Source organism: Xiphophorus hellerii, chromosome 14 (assembly GCF_003331165.1).
Source record: "Xiphophorus hellerii strain 12219 chromosome 14, Xiphophorus_hellerii-4.1, whole genome shotgun sequence".
NCBI classification, from domain to species: domain Eukaryota; kingdom Metazoa; phylum Chordata; class Actinopteri; order Cyprinodontiformes; family Poeciliidae; genus Xiphophorus; species Xiphophorus hellerii.
Window position 1 is genome coordinate 3,776,428 of NC_045685.1, and position 26,453 is coordinate 3,802,880.

The following is a 26,453-nucleotide window of genomic DNA, read 5'->3' on the forward strand; positions in this document are numbered from 1 at the left end:
GGTTCATGGAGTAAAAATCTCACATTTCTCTTTGAAAAGGAAGTTTATCTGAGCGTGTCTCGCAAACATGCTTTCATTATTACGTTAGAATAAGGCATAAACTTTCCAGTCACCATTCCAGGGAGCCATGCAGTAAACTGACCCTAAACAGTCAGGCGGTCCCTCGTCTCACAGCGAGAATTTGTGACCTGAGGCGAGCCTCTGGCTGCAGAGCCGAGGAGAGGAACAGTTCTGTTTTCAGGAAAATCCCACATGCGCTGTTCTGATTGTCAGCTGCAGATGTTTTATATTGTATCGTGGACGTGTGCTAGACTCAACAGAGCTAAGTGACCCATCAGCTGTTTTAGTTTGGAACAGGAATTCAGCACAGAGTTGCACATATTCTAGATTAAAGGGGGTATCTTTTCATACATTTTACAGAGAGCTCACATTTGGAGCTTAAACATTAAATTGATAAGTTATTGTTTTGTAGAATCATCCTAAATTCCTACTTTTTTTATTTCCTGGCTCGGGTGTTTGCTGTTGGGAATAACATTTTTCTTCAACTGGAAATCAGTGTTAGAAAAACTGATTCATGTTGTTGTGCAGCTGAAAATGGGAAGCTCACCTTTTCTTTCTCTTCAGTGTGTGAAACTGAAGAGGGAGCAGAACGCTGAAAAACATTCTGCAGATCTTCCTGAGGTAGACTTAGCTGAATCCAAGACTTTGCATTCTGCGTCCAACTATGCAGGTATTAGTAAGGCAGTAACTGCACTGAAGCTTCAATAATCTGTATTTTAAAACCTACCACAATACAGCAACCGCAGGGACTTTGAGGGCAGAATAACATTTTTTATATGTCCTGCTAATAATCTCTGCAAGTTCGGAAACAGTGTTCAAGCTTTAGATGGATGCTTTAGACACACTACTCAGCTTTTGTTAGGGCTGCATAATATGACTGAAAAATGTATCATGACATAAGCGTTTCATATCAGCCGATATCGATAACTGCTGATTTTTTTTTCTCCTTTTAAATATCTGAAATACTGCCAAACTGGTGGCGAACGCTGAAACCGCTGCTGCACAAGTTACTCAACAGGTTGTTGCTAGGTAACCACAGAGCGAGTACGTTAGTTGATGCCACTCACGTAACTCACCTGACGTTGAGTAGCTAACGCTAAAGCCTTTTCTGCTGTGCAGATAAGTTCAGTGAAATTATAGAATATTCTATCAGTCAGACCTGGGTGTCTCCTAGGGAATGATCAGAAGATTTACCTGCCTGTCTCTCTCTCTCTCTCTCTCTGCTTGATGCTGATTGGTTGTACACCCACAGCAGAAATCAGGCAGGCTATTTATATTAGCTTCTGTGGTAGTGCTAAGACTTTCTACTGTGTGCATTGAATTTCTACTATTAAATTTTGTTATTATAGGCGTTTTCTGAAGTATTTGTGGATTTTAGATATGTGCATGTGACTGTGATGTCTAAGCCCTGAACCAGAGGTGCACAGTACTGCAGCAAATCCTAATAAAGTAACTAAATCAGACCTCACTTTCTTGAGTTTGAGAGGCACAAAACCTTGTTCCAAACAAGAATACGACATGAATTTTTTTTTTAGCAGATTCTTTGTACGTTGATCAAAAGAAAGAGGAGAGAAAAAGGCATGGAGAGAAGGGATCCTTTGATGATATTTTAGCCATTTCGTCTATATGGACAGACACAAAAGTGTACCGTGAATTCCTGATGGACCAGTTCTTAAAAAAAGAAAAACACCGATAGTTGAGATTAAACAACTTCTCAGATACAATGAGTCATGTTGTGTTTGCATTCCAGCACTTTCATCTTAGATGTGCTCATGTTGAATGTCATGACATGTTTGTATTACATGTTTTTATGTTACGGAGTGGAACGTTTTTTTTTTATTAACTTTCTGCTCCAAACTGCCATGCAGTTGGGTTTGATTCCTCTGAATCCATTAAAATGTTAGCTCCTGCTGTTTGTGAAGACTGCTAAATAAAGAATTCAAGTTCAACTGTTCGCCAGGTGTTGACAACTCAGCTTTACATTTAGCCATCTTCAGTATTTACTCCTGTGGTCTGGCTACTTTTCTTCACCGACTGGTCACCATTCTGCTAGCCTGTATGCCGTGCTTCTTATTTAATGTGAGTTGATACAGTTGCAGAAACGTTCCAGCTCAAGCATGTCAAAGGGAGATATCGATCCCAACATGCAGGGGAGCATTTGGCCTGAGAATACCTGAAGGACCTGAAACGCCACCAGTGTGGGTTTCCACACAAGCAAGGTGACATTCATTATTACATTACAGATCTCCTGCGAACCGAGCTAGCTCCCTGACATTTATTTCCTAATTCAGCGCTCCAAACAGACAGACCCACCTATGGAGTTAATACAGCACAAGCAACATCAAATTACTCGGAAATGAGCGTCTGATTGCCGATGTGCCTGCTGCTTTAATGCTGTCACTCAAGTTGCAGATTGTTGTTGCTCGTGGCTCATCAGCATTTAGCGAGGCTTCTCAACAGGAAGGCTAAAAGTTACCCTGTGTTTTTTTTCTATTTTAAACAGCCCTTGTGTGAGTGTTTGCCCAACTTATGGAGGAAATGCAAAGTCTCAGATCTGCTCAGCTTGTGAGTGAAAGATGCAATGAAGATGGGAGTATTCCTAAACGTAGCACTGAGGATATAATGGCTTTGCACTTTTGAATGCTGTTTACTGTGTGCCTGTTTAAAAATAGACAAAGAGTATGCTGCAAAGGGTGATTGCCTATAATTAAAAGAACGGCAAATATCGACCAGTTTTTTCGGACAGGGTGATGAGATCAAGGGTGAACTTTCTAACTTCGCATTCCTAAAAAAATAGCTGCCATTTTTTCTTGTTCCTTCATGCTAAATTGAAGCCATGGCTGACCGTGGTTGGTACAACAGCATCGGTTTGACAAGATGAAGATGACAAGCATCAACACTAGTAACCCTATTTTAGAATCAGCATAGTTTGGATGGGCAGAAATGTTTTGGCTACAAAACATAAAATTACATGAAGTAACATTATTCCACAGTGTTTTTCTTTAAACTGTGACGCAAAAGTTTGTTTTATTTGACCCTATGCAGGTATTTATAGAACGTAGAACCTGGTTGGCATTCCTTCCAAACGTAACATAACCACTTACAGATGGTTATATCTGTATACATAGGAGACACACGTCTGCTCCACATTGGTTACATTGATTTTTTAGTTTAGCTTTTTCTTTATTTGTAGCGTATATTTAAGCAGAAGGGATTCATTACTCAGCTTTGTGAATATGTATAAAACACTTTTCTTATGTTTCATCTCTGTCAGTTATTTCAGTTAAGAGATGGACAGTTATGTTCACCATTAGACTCTGATATAACAAATGATTTTTTATAGTCTCTACTGCTAGAAATGAACACTGAGCCTCTTTTAACAAAGTTCTGTATAGCATTGTGATGGCATACACATTGGGAAAGAATGTACTAAAGGACTTAGTACATTGTATACTTTAGTACTTTAGTGCAGATGCCTAAAGTACTTTCTAGAGACTTTGCTATGAGCAAACTATGAGTCTTGGAAAAATCACTGGATTCCAGCTAAGAATCCATGATGGATATGCCAATGATAAGCTAACCACATGGTGCACTGTTACCTGGGTTACGGTCTAAACCAGGGGTGTCAAACTCCTTTTTATTTTGAGCCATATTATGATCATGACTGTCATCGCAAAGGGCTGGTTGTTCCCAAATGTATTGATAGAACCCATTAACAAAGCGATAAAATATGAATAAATAGCTGTCTCTGGATTTGATAAGTACAGCTTAAAATTTATATGTAAACATCTTTTCACACTGATGTGATCTGGCGGTACACAGATTTAATTTGATTGATAAAAATAATAGTTAAGGGCACAAGGTTCTATTTATGTGTCCCTAAAGAAACACATAAATGGCCATTTTTTTTGGCCATCTATTTATGGCCATAAAGAAATTGCCATAAAAAGATGACCCACCATGGCCATTTTAAAAGCCATGCTGGGTCAGATTTGCCCCCCCCCCGGACCCTGAGTTTGACACACGTCGTCCAAGCGGCGACAGATTGCACTGTGTTGTTGTAGTTCTTCTTCTGAGTTCTAAAAGCGACTGGTGAGGCGAGTGAAAGCTGCGTTACTGCCACCAAGTGGCCTGAAGTGTAGCCAGAAATCACTGCCTGTGCTCTCTGGGTCAAGTGACATCATCACATCCATGTCATAAAAATGACATTATTGTAGTTTATAAATCATCGTTCATTACTACGTGACATTACTACAACAAAAACACTCAAAGTCTTAAGAAGAGACTTAGTAAAATTGGTCAGTAAGGATGGATCTGCTTGAGAGAGTGTGTGTGAATTTGGAAAGGCTATAGAAAGCCTGGATCTGCCTTTGATGCACCTTGGTGATGAAGAAAGTTGTTTTTTACCTTTTTCTTTCTCACATTCCTTAATAACTGGACGACAGTAGCAGCTCGAACCAAGCATAAATCTTAGATTTCCACTTGGACGGAATCAATAAAACGATGAGACGTAGCGACGCAGAGCGGCTTTTCTTTTCCCTCCGAAAGGATTATTGTTTGTTCCGACATCCCGCTCCAAAGCTGTCATCGCAACACAGCCCAACATTTATTCACAGCCATCTTTGTCAGCTAAAGGTCTTAATCACACATTTTCATAAACACACAAACACACTGACACACATCCCTCTGGCGTCACCGCTCACAAGCCAAGCAAGGAAGGTAAATATTGACTCACAGCCTTCTCATTAAAGAGCTCGCTCACTTCCCGAAGCCTAGGAAGGACACATAGTACACTGGTTGCAAACAGAAGACTTGCTGTGTGTTAACATTTGCTGGTGTTAATAGTTAATAGCAAACCCCTTTTGTCTCCTCTTGATCCGGTGTGAGCCTTTTGCCAAGGGATCGCTTGGATTATTGAATCAGTTTCTTTTTTTCTTTTTTTTTTTGGGTCATTCTGGATTGTAGGAATTACATGAGCGCACTTTTTATTCTCCAAAGATAGTTCATATAAAAAAGAAGGGTTAATCTTGTTATGCTAGAAAGTTATGCCAAGTCCATACAATGAGCAAAGCCTCTAGCCCCATTCTCCCTGCCAACTGTTGTCTGTACTCCACTGAGGCATGATTTGTTCTGAATTATCTTCCCAGCTTAGGGTTACAATGACGACGACGCTTTTCCCTGATGCTTATGTTTTTCTTTTTTTTCTTTTTTCCTTTTGGCTTCGGTTTCATTTTGGTCCATAACAGCTTCCAATACCAGTTTTGTGGCACTGCAGAAAGGAGACATCGCAGTGAAAACCGCGATCACGAATGAGCCTAATGAGACGGAAGGCAAAAGAACGGGAGCATTGTTCGAACGCGCACACGTCTGATCTAGCCTAAAAATGCTATTACCTTATTGTCACTCGAGCTGTTCTCCCTGGTTTAGCGCCAGAAGGAGCAGTGACCTTTTCAGCGCCGTCTCACATCAGGTCTATTAACGTGCTGACAGTTCACCTCTCCCTTTTTCCTTGTGAGAGGATAATGCCAACTGCCCTTTTTTTTGTAGTGATGAAAAAGCAAGACCGGCCTCAGTGTGATTTCATTTTGTCTGCTGCTGGAGCTTTTTTGGCAGCGGTGCTAACAGTCACTTTACCTGAAAGCAATCACAAGGAATGACAGTTCCTTTAGTGTGTGATTAAATATCAATAAATCTCTAAATCTCTATTTTTTTTTTACTGAGCATTGAATAGTGATGTGGATACCAGCTTGCATGGATAGGATTGGATTATCTTTAGCAGTGGATGATCCAGAATACCCACACACAGATTCTATCAAATATGTAGTTGGAGGGATTGATTAAAGCTGATACTGTAATCCATATAATACTTGAAAATGGAATATTCCATCAGCCGGTGCTGCATGTCTCTCATATATATACTGTTTGAAGAAGGATGTTCTACTTTTGCTGTTTAATGGCACAGAAGTTAGTTAAGGCTTATAACTTGTGGTGATCGAAATGTTGTTGATATTCTAAGCGTAGAAAAAAATGCAAGTTGAAGTTGCGGCGTTTCCAAAGAACAAGGAATGTGACCAAAACCAGACCTGAATAAGCTTGGTCACATAATAAGTCACTAAAAAACATCCTCATACACCACTTCCTGTCGTCTTCTTTGTCTTTTCTGCCAGTAGTAACATCCAGTTGTTGATCACAACTTGTGTGGCGCAAAAACACCCACCTCATCCTATGGCTGGAACTTTCTATCAAAAATTAGACTTTTTGTTACAAATTGGTGTGCTTCTGTTAAGGAAATTTAGTTTCGAAGTGTCAAATTGCGCAATTTTAAGGTCAGTGAAATCACTGCTGGCGTGATTAAGGTCATCTCTGTTTTTCAGCTTTTCTACAAAGCAGTGTTGGGATTTAGGGTACAACAAACCGACTTCTGAAAGTGTCGGTTTGTTGCTAAGCTGATTAAAATAAAAATGTTTATTATTGCAAAATGTTGTTCTCACTGCAAAGAAGTAGTCTTTTTGGAGGTCACAGCCTTTCTGTGAATGTCTTATTCACCATGCTGACGTTACCAAACCAGCACACCACACAAGTTAAAGCAGATTCAATAAAAGAGAAAAATAGTTAAAATAGCCTCTACTTGGCCTGTTTTAGAACAAAATAAGTTGAAATCATATACTAGCTTTGTGAGCCAGGACGTTGGCAAAGACAAACAGCAGCACTGCTGAGAGAGTGAGGCTCAGGATTATCACTGGATCTTTCTCTTCCTGAGTTTAAGGCTGAAACTTAACACAAAAATCCAGAAATTACTTCTAGGATGATTTTGTAATTCAATAGGAAACGAGAGGATTTATTGTTTTTAAAAAAAATTTTTTTTATAAATTGTTGATAAATGAACAATTGAAACTAGAAATCAATCCGAAAAGTGAAGAGGCAACGTTCCGACAAACATGAGTTTACTCTGCTTTTTATTCTCATGCACCGAGACTAATGGCTATCACCCGAAATCCAGGTAATGAATAATCAACCTGGCGTTATCCCTTTATCCTTCCTCAACATGGGTGTTGATTTTAAGCTGTGACAGTAATGGATTTTTTAAATTAAAAAATAAATAAATAAATGCATGCTAATGTCATTCATAGTTGCAGAGGGATGAACATAAAATCACAACGAGGATTCTACATGAGCTGATGAACTAGAAATACGTCTGTTTTCTCCAGCTGCACTCAGCTGAGTAACCACGGCGATAATGCCTGGGTTAGTTACGGCGTTGGTATTCAGCGCTGTGTGTCACGCTGCGCAGGTGGCCAGCAGCAGGGGCGGGAGCTAGCCAGCTAATATGTGGAATATTACTGAGGTGGAGACCGTGGTAGTGTGGGAGATTACGCTGCTTCAGGAGATCTGGAAAGATCTACAGATCTAACCATGTGCTGGACAAAACCTACGAGTTTGATGAATTTTTATTTTCATAGCAGTGAAAGGCGTGCAGTTGAATAACTGAGGTTTTTCTAAAAGAAACCAGAAAAAAACAATATAACAGATACAGGAAATTCCTACATGTAATCATGTAATTCCTACAATCCAAACAGATAGCAAGAGACAATAGAGAGTTGATGCAGAATCTTTAGGAGGTAAAAGAAGCGACTCTGGCAAAAAGTTTTAATTTTAACCACAGTCACATTTGTACGAGGAGTTCAACATATAGAACTGGTTGATTATTTTCATCAAAGGGTTGGTTATAGGCTGCAACAGTGGCCTAAATCCTGATTTAAGACGCATGGAAGAATTAAATGCAGCTGGGTTTCCATTACAACTGTACACAACACTTTGAATATTCCACTAAGGTCGACAAAACACAATTGCGCATTTTCAGATCGAACAACGGAAAATATCCGATAGGCACTCCCACCTCCCAACTTATTACCGTTGGTGTTATACGCAATAATCAACGGACTTTCTGTTTGTGCATGTGTGTGTATTACAATGACATTATTTGAATATTACTGCTGTAGTTTTGGACCTCACCAATGGAAGATATTGGAGGGAGGCATTTCCACACATTCTGCTCAGAGAATGGCGTCTGGGATGCGTTATACAGAAAAATCAAAGAATCAAGGGACTCATTAGCAGAAGACTTACACCAACTAAACCCGACCTTACACTTTGACTGAGAAGAAATACTTCAGTTTATAATTTTATGAATAAGATGCAAGGAATAACAATTTCCTTCTGGGGAGACCAGGTGCCTTTTTTTATCCATCTTCCCACTGAGCTCCTGGATAAGAAAATAAGAATAAAAAAGACAATGTCAGAAGAGTCCGAAGAGTGTGAAATTCTGAAATTGCAACGTTATACTCAGGTTTTAAAAGATGTATCGCATGCTTGACTCTGTCTGATCTGCACACAAGTGAAACTTTTTGGAATCTGAAAATAGCTACAAGGAGCAGGGAAGTAAAAGGAGACCCCCTTCTGTTTCAGCCGCTTTAAATCCTCTCTTTGTTCTTGGGATTTTTGGCAATTCAGTCAACTTTCACTGCCGTGATTCTTCAGTGGCGCGCCGCTAGTTCACAGATCTGCTCCACACTCGATGCTCAAAGAGTTTAAAGGGGTGAGCGTAAGTGCAAGCGCATCCTGTAAGGCCTGCCCTCGGTCCAGGCTCTCACATCACAGGCGATTCTCCTCCATATGCAAGTCCATTTTGCTCAGCCGGAAAGCCAGCCGCCGCATTATTTGAGCACAATGTTTTGGTTTTCCTGACCTGTTGTCTTTGTACTAAGGGCCAGATTTCCATGAATGTGCCAGTTTGTGCATTGCGTTTTAAATACAGTACTGCTTTCTTCATTTGCTCTGTCAAACCCAGAGATTACTGGAAGAGTCTCAAGTTGTTGTCCTGTCATCAGGAAGCTATAATGAAGAAACTGCAAGTAGCCTATCAGGATGCATTTAGAATCCTCCACAGGCTTCCAAGATGGACGTCTGAATGTCACAAGTTGTCCTGAGCAACGTTCTGAATTTTTAATGCTTTGCTGAGGATCAACATGTATGAACTTATGCGATGCCTGGATGTATCACACAGCTTAATAGTACGAGATCCGTCAACTGCAAGATATAGTGAAACGATATACCGCAAGCTTTTTTGTCAATATTGGAAAAGCTATCTACTTCCTGACTGATGTGTTGGTCTTTTTGACTTGATGATTTGTCCGACTTATATATATACAGTACAGACCAAAAGTTTGGACACACTTTCTCATTGAATTCAATGAGAAAGTGTGTCCAAACGTTTGGTCTGTACTGTGTATACCAACTCAATGCTAAATCTGTCTCATTGGCATGACAACTACCAATTCATCATTCCCGCACCTACAGATCTAGAAGAAGTGAGTTTAATTGTTCATGATACAAGAAAGAGTTTGGGGGGGAAAACAGAAGCTTGAGCTTCTGTTTAGTAAAAACCAGCTCCTTGTTCTACGCCTCGCTTCATCCAGAGGGTCTGGACCGTCAGCTTTTGAGAAACAATTGTGTCCTGGAGGCGTGGACTCTGTTAAAGTTTGAAATGATTGGCTCTGATTTTACCCAATTGCTGATGTTTGGTCACAAAGTACGTAATGCGCCAGTTCGTCCGTAAAGGAAGCTACAAAGCGAAACGGAAATTGCGTGCACTGTAAATAACACCGTAGGAAGTAGCACCACGATATCTTTGCCAGCAATAAAAATATCTTATACATTCCTCTTGCTCCGACATAAAAGTTCATAACTCCTTGTTCTGTTCGCTTATTGGCTCAGTTGAAATTTAAATGGAAAAATTGAGCTTTATGGAGGAAAGCCCATATGGAGCACTGTAAAGAGATGAGAATCAAACAGAACGGCCAAGCTAGCCAATTTCAACAATCTCAGCTGAATCAAAGGTCAACAGTGTAAGCTTTGGTTTCTTTTGGTCTTAAGAGGAGTCAGAAAATACCTTCTTTTACCTCATTAATTCTTGATAGGTTCTACTGCTCTTGCACAACTGATTTCCAGCTACAACAGTATGGTTCAGGTGTAAACTTATCATTCTGAGAGGTTTTATTTTAATCTTCTGCTTTATTGTACTTTTTTCTTTTACTTCATTTTTTAGTGCTTTATCTTTCACCCAATCCTATAGCAAAAATTTCATTTTAAAATACTTATGCAGCATGAGTAGTGCTGGTTTATGAAATGCTGAGAATCGTTTTATATTGCTCTGCTGGATTAAACAGGCATCCTGCTTACCCTTGTAGCGTCGTGGGGGGCCTGGTGTCTGTCTCCGGTGGTCACTGGGCGAGAGGCGTGGTGCAAACTGTTTTTGCTTATTAGGACCAACATGCAGCATGACCCACCTGGAAGTTCCTGACTGTGTAACACTTTGTTTCCACGTTTGGCAGAAATGCTTTCATTGCATTTTTGACATTCTCACCTATAATTAGAATTCCTGCTGCACATCCCATAAATCTTTCCCATCTGGTGACTCACTAACCGCTTATTCACATTTACTCACTCGGAAACTTGAAAGCTCCTCCTTTTTTCTTTTAGCCACCAACAGGCAATAAAAAATATTTAAGATTATCTTAAAGTTTTCACTCAATTTTGAATAAAGAATTATGCATTTTCCAGACACGTAGAGCCTTTTCATAGCAAAATCGATTAACTGTGACCTTCATTTGCTATGAAAATGTTGTTTACATCAACAATGACGACTTTAAATCACATCTGTATCTGATTTCTTTTTTTTTTTTTTTTTTTTTACCCCTCCAGGGGGTCTTTTGTGGGCTCTAGTGTCCCTTATATGATAGTAGGCTGACAGGAAACGGGGAAGGAGAGGGGGGAAGACATGCGGCAAATGTCGTCGGGTCCGGGAGTCGAACCCAGAACGGCCGCGTCGAGGACTCAAGGCCTCCAAATACGGGTCGCGCTAGCCACCACAGCACGCCCCGTATCTGATTTCTTGACAATGGCCTCTGTCTCTTTAAGAAGCTCCTGCTATTTCCAACAATCTCGCTTCTGCACTTCATCACAGCGGTGCTTTTTTCTGTGTGCATGTTTTCACTCAAAACAGGCAAAAGATTGCATTAATGTATTAAAAGATCGAATAGTTGCCTAATTACAAGGGAAATTTAGGAAAAAAAATTAAAGAACTGTGATGATCCAAATTTAGCTAATTTCTTTAGATTTTACCAAACCAAACTATTTCAGTCACTTTGAAGTGAACAAACTTTAAGCAGTTATAGATGTCTTCCTGAAATTGGTAATGTTATATTTTTGCCATTAATCATAGATTCCTGTTTATGTAAATGTATTTGATAAGATTTAATTTTGAGACCTAAAATCTGATAAAGAAATCTATTTAGTCCAAAAAGTTTTATTATTTTTTTCCATTTCTTTGCAACAAACATGAGTTGTCGAATGCAAAACAAAGCTCAAAGCTGCTCAAAGTAATTTATGTCAGCATTGGAAAACAATAGACTTTGTAATAGCTTTCGAGTTAACATCTATCTTTCCTCCTCAGCATCTGTCTCCCGAGCAATATTGGATTTTCAGCTCTGTGTTGAAAACAGCGGCTCAAAGCAGCAGCTATCGCCCTTATTTTTCTATCATTAAAGGTAATAAGATAATGGACCTCCTGCCGGAAATGGGCTGTCCAGTAAACCTCAGGGTCATCTAGAGATAAACTACACATGATAATCCTGATGGCTGTAATTTAGTGGGTGAGTCAGAGATGGAATGTAAAAGACAGATGAAAACTGCTAATAACAACTAGATTATCTACATTCGTTTTTTGTTTCTATGTTGTTGTTGTTTTTACATTATTATTCACATTTGAAGATTACTGCATTGTTTTTACCTCAGTCACATTTGTAAACAACACCTGAAGTTCACATTCACTGAATAAAAGGACATACAGTATGCACCTTTCTCTGCACTCCATACTATATAGATGACCTCATGAGTAAAGAACATTGTGTGGAAATTGAAGCAAAAGGCATAAGCCAGGAAAAGTTAACGCTTGTGGCGTGTAGCTGTGGGGTGCTGTTCGTAAGTTACAGTAAAAAATTCACAGCGCAAATTTGGGTTATTCAGCCATAAGAGGAAAAATATGTGGATTAATTTCTCAGTCATATTATCACTTTATCTTATTCATTTATTAATGTCAATTTCAAACTAAATATTTAATGAACAAGCTAAAGTTAGAGCTAAAGTTTGACCTTAAATATTTTGCTACATATATGCTCAAAGCTAAGTATTAGCATTTACTAGTACTTAGCTTTAGATGAATATTTACATTCATCTAAATATTTAGTTACCCAGATAAATATTTAATTTGAAACTAAATATTAAGTTTACAAATGAAATGTTTACCTTACATTTAGCTCCGTGTTTTCTATTTAGCCGATATGCAAATTTAGGTGCAAAAACTGGAAGTGGACTGTCAAAATAAAAGCGGAGTTTTAAGAGCCTCTATGTAAATTTCTGCCGGTTAACTGCCGCAGTCATTGTCAAATGTATATATTGGCATTAAAACAGCTCATCCTCTCTTTAAAGCTAAAATGTTGTACATGTCGAGAGGAAAAGAAACAATGAGAAATACGAGAGACACGAGCAACAATTGAAGCCTATCAGTTTTGCCAGTGGGAGATTGTATAAAAGTTCGCAAGACCCAGCTTTTACTTTGGTTGCCCACTTCTGGTTATCAACAAATGAATTAGCAGATCATCTAAATATTTAAACCTGAGGTAAACGTTTAGCTTGAAGGTAAACATTTTGTTTGCAAGCTTAATTAAATATTTAACTAGCTAATTTTAGATTGAGGTTGAACATTTAGCTCAGTAGCTAAATATTTACACTCAGCTAAATGTTTAGTTTGAGGCTAAATGGGTAGTTTGAGTTTTAGCTAGTTATAAGAAAAGCAGCTAACTAAATATTTAGTTAGCTAAATATTTAGCCCCAAGCCCACATTAGCCCTACAATGTTATCTTGTTAGGTAAATATTAGCTTAGAGCTAAATTTTGAGGCTACATATTTGGCTTGCTAGCTAAATATTTAGCTTAGAGATAAAATATGAGGCTAAATACTTATGTGGCTAACTAAATCTTTAGCTCAGAGCTAAATATCTAGATCGACATTCTGCTCCGATCCAAAATCTCCTGTTCTTTTCTTGACATACTGTAACACACATTTTCTTCCCGACATTCATCACTTTTCACTGCAGGGAACTAAAACACGATGTGCTCACTGCATTCAACGGCTCCCGCCTCTGAGTGGTGGCATTTTTCGAGATCTATGAGGGTGTTTATGAGAAGCTTGAAAAGGGCATTTTGCAGATTTATGGATGACAGGCCTAGCTGATTTCTTGTGTGTGTCTGAGACGGCGGTTCTCCCCACACCCTACGATATCAATGACTCCGTCAGACGCAGAAATTGACAGGGACGGGGTGGGAGCCGGGGGGGGGGGGAGATAGAAGGGTGGGCTTTCGAATGAATAAGTAAAAAGGGCACGTCAAGCCGGTTTCATGAAAGTACATTAACTTTTATTTGTTCAAAAAACATGCCTGCGTAATTAAATTGGCAGATCGAGGTAATGGCGTTCCAATAAACAGCGTCGAGGCGGAAGCGGAAAACAATGATGCAGCGCTCACATGTGCCTGGGACTTAATTGCGCGTTATTGACAAGTGACCTTTAAAGGAGATTGAGGTAGATTCCCAGTTGGACATTTTGAGTTTGTCTTGTATTTCTGGATGGCGTGTGGGGGTGGGTGTGTGTGTGTTATATCTGTGATGTCTGAATATTTTTGCTATATAGGACTTGCTCATGTGTGAGTAAATCACGTCCGTACAGTAACCAAAAGGTCTTATTGCATCTTCGACTTTCATTTATTGGCTCCATTATCCCCTCCTGGCGAGGAAGTGGAACAATAATATTTTTGACAAATGGCAAGTTGTCGAACAGGCTTTTACTACACCTAGAACAGAGTAAAAAAAAAAAAAAGGATATTACAAGCTCACATATAAAATTTATGAGCAGCTTTAACAGTGAGATTTGAAGCACTTTTATCCAGGCTCTCATAGTACTTGCCTTTACTTGACCATTTTCAAAAGCAAACCAAAGCAAACTATATATAATTTTAATATTGTCAAAAAAAAAAAAGCAGCAAGAAGTAATTTCAATAAAGAAAAAAAAAAGTCCTTTCAACCTGAGGAGACGGAACTAATTGTTGAAATGTGTTCAGGAGAAGCTGCCCGCTTTCTGCCCTATTTGATCAGACTTTTAGCCGGTCCCAATCGGACGCCTCTCCCTCTCCTCTGGATAATTGACAGCAGCTGAGAATATTTTTCACTGCGTGCTATTAGCGAGTCCGGGCCATAAGTGATGGATGATTCTTGATGGTACATTGATAAGACTACTCAATTCTCAGTCCGATTAATCATCTCGTCGCTTTAATATCTGGGAGCAGTGTGACGCTGAGACATGAGCGATGGTCAAGATAAAAATGATAACAATTTAAAAAAACAAAAGTCTCAAAGCCTCTGTAAATCCCATCTGAAGGTGCGTGAAGCTGCGACGCGTCACCCTTCCCGGCCCGCACGCGGCCTGGCTTCATTCTGCTGATAGCGGGGAGATTTGCCACCGCCCCTGTTTGTTCGCTGTGTGTGTCCTGATAGCCTGGCAGCCTGGTTTGTTTGTTTATACTCTGTCTAGGTCAAAGCAGATGCCCTCGCTCTCCTTCTGTCTTCTCACTCTCTTGCCAAGCCGATGAGTCTCTTGCAGGCCCTGTTGTTCTGACCTTTTCACAGGACTGTATGTGCTGTAAGGTAATGTCACAACATTCAGTTCTCACATCCGCCGCACACCGGCAGACAAAGCTGTGTGTTGTCTCTGGATTGTGTACTTTGACGGTTCAAATGCGACACCGGATGACATTTTTGATATTACAATCAAGTAAAACAGACTTGTTTGGTTTTGGTCGACATCAGTATTTGAAATAAAATTCTGGGCAGGGCATTGCCAACATTTTAGGCCAATGCTGAGGCTTATGTGGCCATATATTTGTGTCATTATACTTTTTTTTTTGATCTGTTCATTTGTTTCTTTTTCATAGAACAAGTTGCAGTAGTCAATGATAGAGGACCCGTCATTAAAAATCCACTTAATTAGCTCTTAAATACATTTTGATTTTGCACTTGGAATCTAAGAGTTCAAAAAAGTTTAAATTAGTGTCTACCGCTGCTACATAAATCGATGTACACATTGAAAAATGTGACCCAAACAGAATATGAAGGGATATACGTATACCTTTATATGCTTTTTCTGTCATATATAATGGTATATATTACAATACCTTTGTATTCTGTTTGGGTCATATTTTTCAATCTCTCCAGTTTTCTCTATAAACTACTAGGTTTTTTTATTTTTTTTTTTATAATGTCATGGACTTTCAGCTAACCAGTCTTCCCAGTCAGCCATTTTTATTTCTAGCAGCGATTTTGTAGTCTAAGTGCCGGGATGTCGACGCTACAAATAGATAAGTCGAAATGTTCTGTCTATGGCGCTTGTTCTTTAAATTATTTGTGCAAACAACATGGAGTTTCCACTTGCTTCATTTAATGACGCAAGGCGTTTTAAAGAGGTTCTCCACCAACATCAGAGACGGCCTCTGATTTAGAGGACAGTTGCTTCTGTCTATGGAAACAGCAAAGTGGCTGAACTGCAAATACAAACTATGTTGTAGACATTAATGATGATTAGTGATGATTATTGTTTTGATCGCAGTGACATCATGCTTTCTACTTCTACTTAGTGCTAGCTTTTAGCTCCTTCAGAATGTATCCGTAGTCTGCTACATTATTTGAATAGTCTTATCATATAAGCAGTTTGGCATTGTTTTTCTTTTGGGGGACACATGAGCCGAGTGCATTCAGTGACATTCTTAGCGCTAGTGTTAGCTACCTCGCTAACTATTTTGAAGTCTTGTTAACAACACATGTTCACTCCTATTGTGGTAGCATTTTCTGACTCAAATATGTGGGGGTGGACGGACAAGTGTTTCATTCTGTTTTTCTCAATTTGGGAATAAAAAGTTTGTGCACTGCTGGATATTTGTATGGGTGTGCAGTGGAACGCTCTACAATCTGGAAGGGGCGGTGGGCTGTGAAGGATCTCATTTGCATTTAAAGAGACCACACCAAAATAAGTTGCTCTCAGACAGGCATTAGAACAAGGCTAAATGAGGGACAATAATAGTTGCAGTTCCTCTTTACATAAACCACAACTGAATGATTAAAAGTGAAAAGAAACATTTTAAACCATGTTCACTTTAAAGTGAGTTGAATAAACCAATAGTTTTGTTTTTTTCTTCTGTAGCTCTACTATTATGGTGGTTTAGAGATTTTAGGTGTCTTTGTATTGTGATTTTCCAGTTCTTACAATTTGGGTCAAAAAAGGCAAAATACACAGAAGAAACAGACATTTTTTTCACTGTGACTATAGTTACGTTCAACAGTTTTATTTCCCCGTTGTTTTTATCGGTTACTGTAACACAACCTTTTGCCTGTTCTGTCTTCAAACACACCATGCAGCCAATGTGACTTTGACAATTTTCAAAGATTTGATGAATGACTGAAACATGGCATCGATCAATAAAATGGGCCAACCTATCCTTGTCTTTATTAACACAAAACATGACCAGGGGATAGGGCAGGATTGAAATGTTTATGTCAATTATTGATTTTAAGTGTAATAAAATGAATATACAGCAACATTTTTTAAGTGTATAATGTGGATGTTTTTGGACCTTTTGCTCATGCAGCATAGTTAATAAGCTAATTGCAGGTTAAAATTGTGAAAGTTGAAAAGGATTTAATTTTTTTTTTATCTCCACGCTGTAACCCTGCATGTTTTTCATGACCCAAAGACTGAATTTGCCTCTCAACCATTACTCACAGAGCCCTTGTCTGTACAGCCAGAGAAAACTCTGGTCAATTCAGCACTTTCTCCATTTAGCTATTAAAGGGATTTTCAACAATAGTAACAGCATGACGGATAGATTCAGTGGTATTTAAAGGTTTTTTTTAAAAAAACCTTGGTATATTTTGACATCAGTAACCATCTCATGCCTGTGTCTAGCACTTAACTGAAATTACTTTCAGACTGATATTTTGAAGATTAAGATATTTAAATCCAGCATCAATTTCGAAGAGTGTAAAAGTTAAATATCAGAACAGTCGGCAGAATTTTTTTTTTTTTTTTTTACTTAGCTAGCTTAGAGTTTTTCCTCTTCAATTAAATGCTGCTGTGGAAAACCTCACCAAAGGCACTAAACCTGAGGTATTTCTAAATATTTTTTCTATGTACACTTGCACAGTGTGCAAAATCCAAACATTTTTCTTGTTGCTTTATGCTTGTAGCATTGGGCTTGAAGCTGTTGTCATGCTGACATACATGCTACTTCTCATAGCTTGTTGTTGCTGCTGTGTTAATAATTTGATGACTTTCTCTCTCTGTGGATTGAAAGTCAAGAAATGATTCACTTCAGCCAGCTGACTGGCAGTTTGCAACTACAGTGGGGGTAGGTTGGGGTGCGCTGCTTCAGCTTAAAGGTTTCCCCATTATTCTGACTTCTAGCTGTCTGTGATGTAATCAGCTGTGAAACCCTGTTGAGAGAATATTTAATATGAATTAGTTTTTTTTGTTGTTGTTTTTGTTTGTTTGTTTGTTTCTAAAGTAACCAGTTAAAAACCAGACCCTTGTCCTACGCTTCACTTCGTACACAACGTGTGGACCCATTGAGAAACGATTGCTTGCTGGAGGCGTGTACGCTGTCAAAGTTTTAAATTTTACCTAATCGTTAACATTTGGCCGTGACTTGTGTTGTTTGCCACAATAACACAAGTCATGAAGCTTGTGTTATGAAGCTTACCAGAAAAAACATATTCTGCTAGAAGAATCCAGCACAATAGGAGAAATCCAAGATGGAGGACTGGAGGAAGATGAGAACCAAGGGGAATTGCATAGGAAGGCAATGGCCAGGCTAGTTTTATCGTGGTCAAACTCTTACTTTTAAAATTAATACTTTTTCTACAATTCTACAGTTGTTTATAGTTTAGCACAGAATTTCCAAGCTCCATGTTCGTTTTTTTTTTTAACAAAATGAACTAACAGAAACGCTGTGCTGTGCTTATACGTTTTGAAATCTATTATTTTCATGAATGTGGACTCTGTTATAATAGCAGAGTTTGTTGCAATTGCATTTCTACACATGCGTTAGATAATTATTAGGTGCTTTTTGTTGCACAGGAAAATCAATTAGTCGGTCTGTGTTTCCTCAAGCACTAAAACTCTCCCACATTTCTTAAAGTAAAAATTAAGCACCCTAATACAAAGTTCCCTTTTCACTTCCTATTACAAGCAGTGCAATGAAAAGTTATTTTCCCCACTTGTAACTTAAGAGTTCCCTCCGCTTGTTAGCGCTGACACGACAGTTGATACGCTTGAACTATATGTGGCCACTACTTAACTTCTTGGCTGGAGGTGCCTCACAACAGATTTTCAGCTCTCTGCAGACAAGCCTGCGTCTGTTTCTGATGTGCAGCAGCCACTATAATCTCCACGAATGACAACGGGCCTCATTGCCAGTCCGCTAGATCTCTACAGAAGAACAACTCCTGCTGCGACATGCTACTCTAAAATATCCGCATCTGCTTTCAGATGGGGGAAATCTCATGTGGGTTATGACAGTGTGCGCTGAGACATAGTTGAACCAAAGCAGACATTCCCTCTAACACACTGCAAGATAATGTAGGTCAACATGCACTCATATCCACACGTTGTGAAGATACGTATTTGCTGTCATCACCTTGTAGAAAACCCAGACTTTAACTAGTTGTTTTTTTTTTCTTCCATGGCATGTGAATTTTGCATTATGTGCTTGTGAAAACACAGTATTACATTATTTGTATTGTATTATTGTAACAATGTAACAGCGCTCAAGCTATGTGGAAAATTATATTCCTCGTCCGCTAAAAACACGAGCCTTTTTTTTTTTGCATTTAAATTTTTGCACTTTAAAATGTAGCAATACTATGAAGTGAGATTTGTGATTTTGAAACCATAGTTTCTAAAACCTCGGCATACCTTGAATTTCCCCATACCTAATGCCATTAGCTGCATTTCCATTGCAAAGCTGCGCAAATCTCTGTCTATGTTCCGCTAACATCATTTCGCAATTGCAGTGTTAAGAAGTTAAATTAAAATTACATGAGACGTCACCCTCCTACTACTTCCTGTCGTCTTCTTTGGCGTTTCCACCAGTAGAAACGTCCGGCTGTTTTTCGTGCGGCTCGTCTGATATGAAAACAGTGCTTCTGTTGCAGTTTTGCAAAATCCATCTGTTTTGATATGGCTGAAAACCCACATCATTCTATCGCAAAACATTTCTATCAACTTTTTGTTTTGTTTTTGTAATTGTCAGTTTCTATTTAGTGAATTTATTTCTGGAATTTAAATCAGTGTCTCATAATAACAGTGTTTCAAAATGTGTTTCAGCTGCTGTTTGTCACGCAGCAGAATGAATTCAGGACACAGCTGACTGTTGAGTATCGTTGGTTATAAACCAAGCCTGGTGTTGCAGTGCACATTCTTATAATATCCAATGTTGGATTACTTTTTTTTTTGTTTGTTTTGTATTTACTTTGTGTTGGAATTTTTTTTTTTTTCCATTTAGAAGAATCATCAATTGTTTTACAGAAATTCGCTGCTGTAAATCACAGAATACACCTCCAAGCTAGAAAATAATGACAGGTGTGCTCTATAAAACCCATCCAAGCTGTACAGGAAAAAAGAAAAGAAAATCAATACTCCTCTGTTGATACAACACAAGGAACGAAATAAGCAGCAATCGCAGTGCCCACTTTGTTATAAGCTTTCGCAAACGAAGACAAATATTTTGTCCCTGCGTGGCGTTTAATTCCCGCTCTCTGCACTTTTTCCCATTTAAGAATCCCCTTCGTCCAATGTAATCCAGGGCCATGACGCTGAGCACACCGGAGCCACTGCGGGCAGCTCCAGACAAAGTCACATTAGCTTCTCTTGACCTCACAGCTGTAATCGGCTCTGGGGAGAGGCAGGTGGTTAGTGTTTTGCAAGAGTCCCTTGCTCAACGTTAATAGTTTTGTAAGCACAAGGCTGAGGCTGAAGAGCAAGGATGCAAGCGTTACAAGGGCTTACCTGGAGATTAGAGCATCAGCAATTCCCCCACAATCCCACCCTACAGATTTAACCACCATATCCCCTTTACTGGATCCCTATCAGGAGGGAGGTTCAGCTCAAAACCAATATATTCATATTAAATTCAAACAGAAAATGTATTAATCTTGATCAGTGTTATTTTTGTGTCAATCTAAGGAACACAAAGCCAAACTCAATATTTTGAATGCGTGTCAAACTGGCTGCATTCCCATTCACTTTAACATTGCGCAAATTGGAGTTATGAAAATAAATGCAGCAGTTTCAAAACAACCTCCTGTTTTTTTATCTAAAGTTTTTGCGCTCAGGTGAGGTGAATATCCACCCTTATCGGAAGTAGTGTATTTCTATGGAACTATTTTTTTTTCACATTGCACAAGTCTTATCAATGACCCGATGTTACTACTGGCGGAAAAGACGAAGAAGACAGGAAGTGGTAGGTGGATGACTGCGCGGCGTGATTTGTTTATGACTTATAGCCTGAACAAATGTATTTAAGTCACTTTATCTGTAAGTTTTATTTAATGTAAACACCACAATTGCAAATTAGTTTTTTCTCAACATTAGCGGAGTATCAACAAAGTTTTGCGCTAATTTGTAATGGAAAAGCAGCTATCGATGTATAATATCCCCCAATTTGAGATTATGATAATGTAATTCCATTCTCTTGACTTAAAACCCAACATAACAAGTTAGTTTGTGGTACATTTAAGGTGCATTCACACCAACCCTGTTTAGTTTGCTTTAATCCAACTCCAGATTGTTTTCCTAGAAAGTCTGGTTCGTTTGGGGAGGTGTGAGTGTGAACTTTGACACGGACCAAAAATGCAAAGTCTCCCTACAAACCTAGGTATTGGTGCGATTTGACTGCATATGTGAATGTCAAGAGGACCGGAGACCTAAGTAGACTACAGTGCCGTGCATTTTGGGTAAATACAACCAAAACAAAGGAGCTTGTCGAGTGGGAGAAATGACTCACGTTCAGTTGTGGAATGAAGGAGGGAGAGGCCTTCATACAAATATGATCAGACGAAAATATTACAGTTACTCTTAACCACTCAAAAAAAAAACAACCCAAAAAACGATGTCTATGTTTACATTTCATGAAGAAGGAAGTTGCGCTCAGTGTTTTCTTCAGATATTTCTGTGTCATTTTCTTCAGTGGTTCTTGGTGCAGCACCACCACAGGCCAGGAGGGGAACAGGTTCTTCTATGGGTTAAGTTTGTTTGACACAGTGCCAACCGAATGCTGCAGTTTTGCTGCCCAATGGAACTGTGGCTTTATGTAGCGTGGTCTTTATAAAAAAAAATCTCTGCCTCATTTACATGGGGACTGGTACAGAAAAGTTTTCATCCACATGAATCCACACAAATCCATCCTGAGAGTTGTGTTAAGCATGCCAAACCCACAGCATGCCAAACCCACAGGGGTCAGTGTAGCGCAAAGCTAAAACCTTTGTCAGCCAATCAGATTGTTTCCAGACAACCACAGCTTCCTGTTAGAAATTAAACCTGGCACCATTTGTGTGAATGGAAATGCTGCATTATTTGTTACACAGGATCCTAAATGTATACATATTTTTTTTCCATGAACACATGCCATGTTTTCTGAAATCTCCTCTTTGGTTTGATTTTCCATGAGTACTCATTTTTAGTGGTATGAAGTTGTGTTTCTGAGTGGATAAACGGCCAAAACACAGAAAAAATGTCTCCGTTTCCCCAGACATCCGGCTACATGAGGACCAGACCTTAAGAGTGAGACAAGACAAAACTCTAAAGATTCTCTGCCTCAATAAATTCCGTGCATCCAAAAGCCGCTGCGCACCGCTCCAGTTTCAGAGACGGATGAGAGCGAACGGGGAATTGGCAGCACCCTTCTAATAAAATCACAATGGTAGCTGTGCCGTAGCAGCGGGAAAGCCGGCTAGCTCAATCCTAACTCAATCGAGGATCATCAACAATTGTCACTAAATCAGCCCCTTTAGTCTTTTACTTCTCTTTCAATTCATTACAAGTGAATGGGCCTTTATTGGCATGACAGTTTCAAGGGGGACTGTGGGAGTGTGTGGAAGCTTGTAATGCCGGGTTGACACAGGCAATTTACTAAGGGATCGACGGGCGTCTGGAGGCCAGAAAAGCAGCGCAAAAGTAACAAGAGATAGAGAGTAAGAGATTTATCTCTCCACCCCCAAAACTTCATTGTACATCATGTATTTTATTGTCCTTCAGTGCTTGATTTTTTTGTTTTTCCTTTTTATTGTGTTTATTTTGGTTTGCTAATCTTCCTTTGGTCCCAGCTGCTTTGCAGCTTTATTTATGAGTTTATTTTCCTTTCCAAGTTCAACACGGCGTCCATCGAGACTGATGTTCAAACTGCCTTATTTTATCTCGTGTTTTCATTTCTCCCCAAGGACTCAGACAGTCTAAGTACATTTAGAGTGTGAAGCACCATTACATAAGACCAAAACTCTTAAGAAGCATGTTCTAATTCCAACTTCTGTGGTGTAGCAGTATGCAAAAAGATAATATAACACATGGTATTTACCAAATTGGAAATGTGGAATCTCCACAAAGCTTATCTCTGTGGTAACCTCGTTGTTACAGGACATGGTATTCAGCTATGTTTTGTTAAATGTAGTCGGCACTGTAAGCTCTACAGAGAAGGAAGGGTGTATCGATGATAACTCCCATAGACCCAGGGTAATAGGGCAATAGGGTACTAGCAGTACCCAGTACTGTGAGTACTGCTGGTACCCATAATGTCTGGTAATACTAGTATTAAGAACATGTCTATGGAAAAACTCCCAAAAGCCAAAAGATAATCCTAAATATTAACAAAAGTCTGCCACAGAATAAGCTCTCCACACGTTTAATCAACTAAAAATCATATTTATTTTCAAAAGATACTATTTAATGAGGAAATTAATGTTCAGCATTCTTTTTCCACCATGTTGGTTTTAGACATAAGCCAGCATCACGCTGAAAAAAGAAGACAGGTGATCCAACTGAAAAGAAAAAACAAATCTGTTAATTTATTATAAGTCATCATATTGAGTTTATCCAAGTTTAAGATAAAAAAAAACAAGTTTAACAAAATATAATCCAAATGTAAGACTATGCAAACATAATTAAATGCCTTTGACTTCGTGGTGTATTCATCTGATCTGCACTGCAAAAACACAACATCTTACCTGGCGTTTTTGGTCTAATTTCTAGTGCAAATGTCTTAGTAAACTTGAATTACGACATTTGTTTTAGTTCAATAATTTATTAATCTTGATGAAATGGTGCTAGTTCCAGTGGCAGATTATTTCACTTATAACGTGAGAAAAAATGTCTTGTCATAAGTGAAATAATCTGCCAGTGGATGTTTTTTCATCGATATTAAGCAATTATCATCTTTAAACAAACTCCTGTTTCTTCCTGGAAAGTTATTTGTAAGTTAGTTTTGTCTCTTTTCAAATAAACTTGCACTAGAAACCAGACAAAAAAAAAATACTTGCAAGGATTTTGTGTTTTTGCAGTTTGTCTGTTCAGCTTATCTAGATTTGTCAGCACCAGGTCGTCTTTTTGCAGTGTTTTTAATGTGTGTGTAAGACAGATTTATGGGTAATGTGAGCAGTAAGAACATGTCCATTTATTCACAGTGCTTGTTTTTATTGCCTGAGACATGACATAAAGTTCATAAGTGCTTTATTATGGCAGAGTTCTGTAAAGTTTTTCATCCCTGTATACTTACTGTTGAGAAATATCAACTTTCTTGGCGCACTGCACAATTGTTCAACTCCCTTTCAGGGAAAAAAAAAAAAGCATCGACATGGAGTTTTGAAAAAAATCACACGAGTCACACTACTGAAAGTGTAAAATAAGGCTTTGACTGGGTATTCCTGCCAGACTTTTCAAATTAAAATCTGTGTCTTTCAAGTCGGTGCCTCACCTTTTAAATCTCCGCTCTCATCCTCCTTCCTCTTCCTCGTATATGATAAGCCGTCTGCCAAGACTTCTTACATCTCGTATCTCCCTCAGCCCCTCTCCCTCGGTATAAACTTCAACTCTCTCTCTCTCACTCTGCTTTTCTCATTATCTTCTCCCTCTCTCGCTCTGTCTCCCTTCTCTCTGTTCTTAGCTTTTCAAAGATAAGACTCATTCCCCCCAGTGAGTTCTTGGAGTCGATAATAATGTGCCGCTATCATCGATAATCTGTCAGGCCCCCTTTTCCTGCGCCCTGGTCTTCACTGTACTTCTCGTCGCCTCCTACACCCCACCCCGGCAATCACGGAGGGGGGATAAAAAAATTAAAAAAAACATCTAGTCACACACTGATGCTAATTTAGATGGACGAAGTTGAATCGTTCCAATCTTTTTATCCAGCACTGGATGTTGGTCCTGATCAAGGCGGCGTTTCATTGATCAGGATTGGAATTCCTGAGTGCGTTCAGCCTCCTATCGCTGTTGTTTCACCTCAGGTGAACTGGAAAGGCAACACAGCTGCCTTCAAGAAGTAAGGTAGGGATCCGAAAGCAGCCAGTTGGAATTTCACATGGAACAGCGGATTAATTAGGTTAGGATGGCCATTTATCGTATTGTTTAATGTGAGAAATTGATTTATTGTCGTCTTGATAAATTTCAGTTATTGATGGTAAATGTAATTTTTTTTGCTATTTTCTCCACTGTTTGTGATACGGGAAAATATGGTAAGGTACCGTTACTGTGTGCAGTTCATTGATAAAATTACACTTTTAAGTAAGTAGCATCCTAAAGAAGCCGACTGTTGAATATTTTTCAAGAACAGTATTTGTGTTTGTGGTGCTATGAATGCCGAGCTATGCAGCTGTACAGTCACCTGAAAAATAAGTTCAGAGTTTTTTTTTGTCATAATCTTTATTGTTATCACAATAGCACCTCAAAATATCGCAATAAAATTCAACATCCGTATCACTGACCCAAAAAATCCGATCTGATATCGAATGACTCCAGGTTTTTGATTCGCAACAGAAAACTGATATTTATTTTCTCATAAATATACTTTTTAGTTTTGATTCGGAACTCATCCTGAACTTTCATCTTGATAAATTGCATAAACCAGAAATAACTGATCACATGATCATCTTAAATATATATTTTAGTTTAAACACTCATTTTGAGATAAGGTTTTGGCGTTGGGTTTTTTTTTTGGCCGTACTTGACCATGATTGGTTTATTTTGCAAAACTTCAATGAAAACACTTTTATGAGCATCATACAAATCACCTGACCAACAACAGGATGTTTTCACCGGTGCAAACCATGAAGCAACGACAGGCAGTAGTCGGAAGATTCTTGCGCAGCATGTTTTTACTGACTTATCGCGTGAGCAAACTTATTCACGTGATTTTGATTGTTTCTTTTTTTAATGGAAACACCGCAATTGCAAGACAGTTTTTTTCGACATTGCCAGTACATCGGCAACGTTTTGTGCACATTTGCAGTGGAAACGCAGCTAGAGGTGGGTCTAGAAAATGTGGGGGCGGGAGAACAGCAAGAGACCTCAGCAGGTTAGCAGTGCTGGATCTCCTCGGTTAAGTATGAACAAAATTCCCTGTAGGTAAATGTTGTTTATGAAATATTTACAAAAATATTTAAAAACTATTTATGGTATCACTCTCCTCTGAGGCAATTTTGAAGTACAAGTGTCCTCTCTCCCCAGTTCAGCTGAACATCCCAGGCGTTGGAATACTTCTTCTGCTGTATTTTGCATTTCTGGGACGTCAGGCATCAGGTTTGCTCATAAAATCTAAGATCTCACGAAATTCACCCCGTCTTGTGAGGTTTCTGTTTCATCATGACCTCAGTGAGAAATGCTCAGAGTGGCTGTTTAAAAAAAAAACAAAAAATCACTCCTAGCTTTAAGGTATCCAACCTTTTAATAACTAGTTTTTTTATTATTAAAATCTGCCTTCTTCCTGACTACAGATGTATTTTTTGTAGAAATACTTTTGCACTCTCTCCATGTTGTGGACTTCACATATACTCATTTGCTTGAGTAACTTTATTTAAAAAAAATAAAAAATTTAAGTAGTTTGACAACACAGTACCGGTTATGTTTACTTGAGTTATGTAATGAAGAAGTCTCTGTTCTCTTGAGCCTGATTCTGCTGTGATGTGGATCTCAG

At 38.8% G+C, this 26,453-nt stretch overlaps 1 protein-coding gene and 1 long non-coding RNA gene across 8 annotated transcripts in view; one reads left to right on the forward strand and one right to left on the reverse strand.

Moving 5' to 3' along the window:
• nrxn2b (neurexin 2b) overlaps nt 1-26,453 on the forward strand; it is an 813,260-nt gene that overhangs the window by 93,302 nt on the left and 693,505 nt on the right. The gene's annotated exons all lie outside the window — the stretch shown is intronic.
• Nucleotides 23,146-24,543, reverse strand: LOC116733409 (uncharacterized). The gene is made up of 3 exons (XR_004342015.1): nt 24,240-24,543; nt 24,042-24,090; nt 23,146-23,307 (listed from the first exon to the last, which is right to left on the reverse strand). It is a non-coding gene; the product is annotated as an uncharacterized LOC116733409 (long non-coding RNA).